The sequence below is a fragment of the Diabrotica virgifera genome, chromosome 7, assembly GCF_917563875.1.
Source record: "Diabrotica virgifera virgifera chromosome 7, PGI_DIABVI_V3a".
Taxonomy (NCBI): Eukaryota; Metazoa; Arthropoda; class Insecta; order Coleoptera; family Chrysomelidae; genus Diabrotica; species Diabrotica virgifera.
In genome coordinates this window covers 130,631,736-130,639,649 of record NC_065449.1, presented here as the reverse complement: position 1 = coordinate 130,639,649, position 7,914 = coordinate 130,631,736, and positions in this window count along the sequence as shown.

Sequence of the window (7,914 nt, the reverse complement as noted above, 5' to 3'; positions counted from 1 at the left end):
TTCAGTAAATTTGCTTGAGAGAAGAAGAAATTATTGGAAACTTTATCTTCAGTTATAAATTATTTACAAGTGATATTACAAATAAACTACGAAAAGTCAAGAGGTTTAATATTATAAGAGATAATTCTTTACAATAATAAAAAAAATTTCCGAGAATGGTTCCCTTCTTTGATGTGGAATAGCATTTATGGATGTTGTTTTTATGTGCTATTAGATTGAAAACTTAGTTTTTGATAGCAGTTGCCGCTAGGGCATCCCTGCCATTTCGTTCGTTGCAATCCGTGACTGCACGCCGGAGTTTTGTCCTAGTTGGGTCAGAGAGAGAGCAGCATATGTGCCTCCTGATGAGAGACTAAAGTTCGAAACCGGTAGAGGTGCTTGCTGCACTCTCTGATTGAACTGGAATAATGATGCGGCTGTAGTTTCGTGTTGCAACGAAATTGAAAATGGTTATTCATTTTTGAATTAATAAAACGTTTATCTTGTGTGCTTGTTTATTCAATTTTACACTAACGAACTTGTTTACCACAAAAGTCGTGAAATGCATAGATGCGCAGAAGTATTAAACGGAAGCGCATAGCCCAAAAACCCCCGTACAGTCCACGATTCTTTAGCCGTGCGTCATTAATACATAGCGAGATAAAACACATATTTGATAACTAAAATTTTAACCAGTTATAGGAGCAGTAGCTGCTTACTGTCACTTGCTGTTGCGTTTATTTTCCCGATTAAACGTAGAGTCCTATATGGACCAAGAGGATAAATCTGATTCTGATTTTAATTAATTAAACATATCAAATCACATAATCATGAATTCAAAAAAGAAATTAAAAATTATTCAGTGGAATATTAGAAGTATTAAATCAAACAGGGAAAACATAACGAACTTAATTTTCAAAGAAGACCCTGACATAATTGCTATTAATGAAACTTGGCTTAAACAAGATTTTAATTTTTCTTTGAAGTATTATAATGTTGTCAGACAGGACAGAGATGACGGATATGGTGGAGTAGCTACTTGTATCAAGAAATCTATTATTTTTTCTACAATTCAGAAGTACAACTCAGACCAAATCCAATACATAACAACAAAAATTGGTAACTTATACATAATAAACATTTACTCCAATACAAATAATGCCATAACTCTTCCTTTCTTGAGCTCAACAATAGAAAACATACCTACAGAAAACTTAATTATACTAGGTGATCTGAACTCTCACCATCCCCTATGGGATAAATGTCCTACCAATAAGGGAGGAAGAAATATTTATGATTTTATTTTTGATAAAGAATTAATTATCCTAAATGATGGGTCAGCAACATTGTTTCAACCTCCTAATAATAATCTTAGCGCTGTAGATCTAGCCATAGCAAGTAATAATATGGCTCTATGTTCTACTTGGGGTGTCATACAAGATTGTGGAAATAGCAACCATTTCCCCACCTTTGTCATAATAAACAACTGTGAGTTTAACAAAAATGATAGCATCTATACACAAACATACAAAATGAGAAATATTAAAAGAGCAGACTGGTATACATTCCACACTGGGATGATAACAGGAATGCTTGATTTACCGGTAAACTCTAATTACAATGAGTTTTTGGAGGTAGTTAATCAAGTAGCAGATAACTCAATTCCCTATAAAAACTGTAGAACACAGGGTAAACCTTCAAATCCGTGGTGGGATGAAGAATGTTCACTTTGGATTAAAAGCCGCAAACAGGCAATTCAAAACTTTAAACAATCTGTTTCCTTAGAGAACTATATAAACGCTAAACGTATAATCGCCCAAACTAAACGAAACCTCAGAATTAAAAAAAGAAATAAATTCATAAACTTCTGTGAATCATTAAATAAGGAATCTAACACTACCTATGTCTGGAGCAAAGTTAAAAAATTCTCAAATAACAAAAATTACGGCCAGACATTTCATAACCCCGCAGATAACATTAAAACAGAAATTCTACAGAACATGTCTGCAGTTTTTATTGATCCAAATTTTGAGCTTGACGATATAAACGAGCAAGTTTCCCCTTTTACAATCTGGGAACTTAACAATGCTGTAAATAATAAAAAAAATTCGGCACCAGGTATGGACGACATTCCTTACCTTATGATAAAACATCTACCACTACAAGCTAAACATTTTCTGTTGAATATCTACAATAATTGTCTAAATGGAGAAAACCTGCCTGAAGATTGGAAAAACCATAATGTTATAAATATCTTAAAGCCACACAAAAATCCACTCTTGGCCAGTAGTTTCAGACCAATAGTTTTATCCTCATGTGTGCTTAAAACATTAGAAATATTAATCAAGAATCGCCTAGATTGGTCCTTAGAACATAACTGTTCATTCACCAACCATCAGACAGGTTTTAGAAAAGGAAGAGGCACTGCTGACAACTTGACCCTCCTTTATTCCACAATTGTGGAAGCCTTTGAATCCTCCCAATCGGTTTTGGCCATCTTTCTTGATATCAAAGCAGCATATGATAATGTCAATATATACAAACTTTATAGCAAACTAAAACTTCGAAATATTCCATCTGCAATAAATAATATTGTGTTCAAAATTTTACAGAACAGACTTTTATATTCAAGATCTAATGATGGTGACTTTTTGGGACCTTTCATGGCAACTAAGGGGCTACCTCAAGGTTCTCCCTTAAGTACCATTTTGTTTAATATTTATATAGCAGAATTGTTTTGTATTAGCAATAATGAAGTTAAAATATGTGGATATGCAGACGACTTGGTTTTGTATATTAAGGGATATGATATCCAAAGCATGGTAAGTAAAATAAACAAAGAATTGGAAAACACATTACACTGGCTTGCAGAACATGACTTGTCCTTATCCAAAGACAAATGTGAAGCTGTATGGTTCACAAAGGGTAGGCGAAGAGATAATCTAACAGAAATCAAAATCAACAACACAGCCATTCCTCTAAAAAATGAAGTGAAATTTCTAGGCATAATTTTTCATAAGCATCTATCATGGGACTTACATGTTGACAATATTATACTCAAGGCAAAGAAAAATATTAACATCCTACGTGCAATATGTAGAGTCTGGTGGGGAGCTGACCCACGAACACTCCTAATGGTTTTTAATGCCTTGATCAGATCTCACCTCGATTATGGTTCCTTCCTATTCAACCCAATATCACAAAAATGCAACAACAAACTCAATGCAGTATTTTTTGAGGGACTTAAGATATGTTTGGGGTGCATGAAGTCTACACCAAATTTGGCAATCTTGGCAGAGTCTGCCCAAATGGACCTAGAACATAGAAGATTATTGTTAGCCTCTAAATTTTTAAGTAAAATCATCATTATTGAGAATCATCCCATAATATTACTCCTAATTGAAATACGTAAAAGACTTATAAACAAACCTAATTTTTACACAAGGCATAATGTACCATACTTGGTTTCGGCATTAGAATATTTTTTTCCATATTTTAAAAAAATATACAAAAGCCCAAATTTTCCATGCTATGAATTAGACTATGATACACTAATGAATCCACTTCCAATTCTAAATTGTAATATCAAAAAATATGACCCGATGATTAAAGAAAAATTCCTTATGACTACTGAACAATATGGGAAAGACCATACCTTTATATATACTGATGCCTCAAAAAACAAAGAAAGGGTAGGTTTTGGGATATGCATCCCGAGTATTGATTATAATTTCTCCTCAAGACTTCCTGGAGCTCTAAGCATAAGCAAAGCAGAGAGTATAGCAATACATCAAGCGGTGGAAGTCGCAACTACAAAACATCTAAAGAAAGCTATAATATTTTCTGATTCGCTCAATGCAATAACCAATATTAAAACATGTAACATATCTGCTTCAGCAGATATAAGGGCCCTAAAAACAAAGAAACTTATATCTTCAGCCAATGAGAATGGTACCAAAATTCTCCTTTCCTGGATACCTGGACACTCTAATATATTTGGTAACACCCAGGCTGACATACTGGCAAAAATAGGAAGAGGCCTGAATGTACCCATGGAAGTACAACTGAATTCCCAGGATGCCCTATCAATCATCAAAGGAAAAATTACAAAAGAGTACCAAGAAAAATGGAAATCTTTAGTCCAGAAGAAGACTTCGCAATACAAAACAATTCAAGACTTCTTTCCTACAAAACCTTGGTATTCAAATTTTCCATATAGAAATAGAAGACACACTACCACCATCATTAGAATGCGCACAGGCCATTGTTTAACAAAACAACATCTGTATAAAATGAATATAAAAGATAATCCTTTTTGTGAATGTGGTCGTCTCGAGGATCTAAACCACATCTTTTTCGAATGCCCGATTAATGTGATTCCTAATTTTGATATATACACAAAATTTATTTCCATGAACTTCAAAACACCGCTCTCTATATACAATATTCTAAGTTCTTTAACAGAAGAATCAGTCAATGTAATTATGCGTTTTCTTGCAATTAACCAAATAAGCTTATAAACTGCAATGCGTTTTCTAGCAATTAACAAAATAAGCTTACAAATTGCAAGGCTCAACTGTTTATATGTATCCGTGTTATATTATGTTGCTATTTGTCATTTAATTTATGTTTTAATTTTTAATCATACTGAACCTGACCCAATTAATCTCATTTAATTATAATCATCACACCTCATCAAAAGCTTCGTTACAAGAACATAGTCAGCGATTTTGGTATGGCTTAGAGCCAGACTACGTCAAGATCGCTTATAAATCGTGCTGGTAATCGCCTTGCAGCGAAACCAAAAACAAAAAAAGAAGAAGTAATTTCTATTTCTGATATATTTGAGTGTTTTTAAGATATATTTTTTAAAATGACCGAAGAGGGTTTTTGTAAAGGGCAGTCTGATAACTTACCTATAGTTGATATGTGTATGGTGGCTACATATTTTCAAAAGAGTGAAAATTTTTCCGTCGGAGAAGTTCGGGGAGTTAAAGCAGATAAGTAAGTACATATATTATGTATATTATACTCCCATTATACCTACTAATTTTATACTGTGATTTTATTCTGATTATTATTCTCATAAGTATTTAACGATAAAACTTAGTAGGTACACACTTCCTATTAAGTATAGTGATCAAAAAATGTCATTACAATATAAATATTTTCCCATATTTCGCGACGATGCTGTGGCCAAATACCCAAGTAGGTGGAGGCCAATAAACTAAAGAAGAAGAAGAAGAATATACTTACATATAACCCTCATAGAGTTACCAGTCCATGAGATCTTGTCGTCAGGAAGCGCGGAAGGTAGGCTCCCTCTATGTTAATATATACCTCTATGATAACCCTCCCACAGCACATCACACACCATATAAAAACTAATGTAAAACTATGTGACGTCACGGGCCGTCTGAACTACTTTAAAATAAAGAAGACTTTAAATTTGTATTTCTAAGTTGTTATGAGTTTTTGAAGCGGGAAATTTTGGAAATCTCATTTTTATACAAAACTGAACATTATTATGTAATAAAAAAATGTGCAAGTTCCCCATTTTATGTATGGGACCTTTTTTGTTTGAAATTTTATGTAGAACATTTTTGCATAGAACATTGTTTACGATAAAGCATAGTTTTAGAAATATTGACGAAAAACGTAAAAAAACTACTAATTTACCGACTTCTCCACCATCTCCCCTCCCCCCAAACCGGACGCTCAAAATGGTGTAACTTTTTACTGAACAATATGTGGACCATATAGAACAATTTGGTGTTGGAGGAAAACTTTTACTTTGGATGTCTGGGATAGGCCTTTTTTAGACCAATTATACTATACTACCTCCGTAACTTTGGAACCGGTCATTTAGAAGGATTGTGCATAGGGCCTTTTTTATTTCAAATTTAATGTAGAACATTTTTGTATCGGAGGTTGTTATGCTAAGCCACATAGTTTTAGAAATATTGACGAAAAACGTAAAAACTACGAATTTACCCCCCCCCCCCCCAGACCCGACGCTCAAAATGGTGTGACTTTTTTCTGAACATTATGTGGACCATATAGAACAATTTGTTGGAGGATAACTTTCATTTTGGATGTCTGGTTTGGGTCTAGTCATACCATATATTCTTGTATCAAAGACTCAAATAGGGACCAACGGAAATGCAATATTTTCTCGGATTTAGTTAGTTGGAATCTACAAAAGGCACCTATAGTATTTTTACTACAAAAACGTTATTACGTAGGTCAAAATTTTTGACGTAAGAGAACTGTCAAAACATTAGAATGTGACTTTTCCTATTTGCCATGTTTATAATAAACATGGCAATAATGAAAAGTCACATTCTAATGTTTTGACAGTTCTCTTACGTCAAAAATTTTGACCTACGTAATAACGTTTTTGTAGTAAAAATACTATATATGTTCATTTTGAAACAGTCAAAGATGCAATCAATGAATTATGTATATTGAGATTATATAAGCAGAAATTATAATTATAGATATGTCAGAAAACTTTCTAACATAATTCTCCCGCCCTAAATAAGGAAAATAAATGTTATGTGTAAGAGCGAGAGAGAGAGGGTGAGGGAGAGAGAGAGAGAGAGAGAGAGAGAGAGAGAGAGAGAGAGAGAGCGAGAGAGAGAGAGAGAGAGAGCGTTTTTTCAGTAAATTTGCTTGAGAGAAGAAGAAATTATTGGAAACTTTATCTTCAGTTATAAATTATTTACAAGTGATATTTACAAATAAACTACGAAAAGTCAAGAGGTTTAATATTATAAGAGATAATTCTTTACAATAATAAAAAAAATTTCCGAGAATGGTTCCCTTCTGTGATGTGGAATAGCATTTATGGATGTTGTTTTATGTGCTATTAGATTGAAAACTTAGTTTTTGATAGCAGTTGCCGCTAGGGCATCCCTGCCATTTCGTTCGTTGCAATCCGTGACTGCACGCCGGAGTTTGTCCTAGTTGGGTCAGAGAGAGAGCAGCATATGTGCCTCCTGATGAGAGACTAAAGTTTCGAAACCGGTAGAGGTGCTTGCTGCACTCTCTGATTGAACTGGAATAATGATGCGGCTGTAGTTTCGTGTTGCAACGAAATTGAAAATGGTTATTCATTTTTGAATTAATAAAACGTTTATCTTGTGTGCTTGTTTATTCAATTTTACACTAACGAACTTGTTTACCACAAAAGTCGTGAAATGCATAGATGCGCAGAAGTATTAAACGGAAGCGCATAGCCCAAAAACCCCCGTACAGTTGAGTCCACGATTCTTTAGCCGTGCGTCATTAATACCTAGCGAGATAAAACACATATTTGATAACTAAAATTTTAACCAGTTATAGGAGCAGTAGCTGCTTACTGTCACTTGCTGTTGCGTTTAGTCATAGCCACCTTTACTTAACATAAGCCATGAAGTTGAAACTTGGCAACAAGTAATGGTAGACCGGTTAGTTCTGTAAGTTCTCATTTGTTTGTATACAATATTCACCAAATTTACAGAGAAACTGAAAGATTTTACAATATTTCGTGCTACAAATTATAAAGCGCTTTAAAAGGTAGGTATGTTATTAAGATGATTCTAGTTCAAACAGCTTGTTTTTTACAGTAAAGGAGAGACAACTGGAGCGCATTACTAGGATTATTTACAAAGGGGTGGTTTGTGCTTAGCAACGGATTCAGTAAAATTTATTTATTATCACCTTTGTTCTACATTTGAATTTATTATTAACAATCCCAATCTTAAAAAATTATTTTTACAAAACAATTATTGTCACCTGATGTTATTATGATCTTTGGTAATGAAAAGTTTACAACAGCATGAAGGATTTCACTTAAATTTTGAATTTTAATATGAATGTGAGGAAAATGCCTTCAAAGTTTATTCCGCTGTTATAAAAATTATGTGTAATATTGTTTTAAATAATTATAAA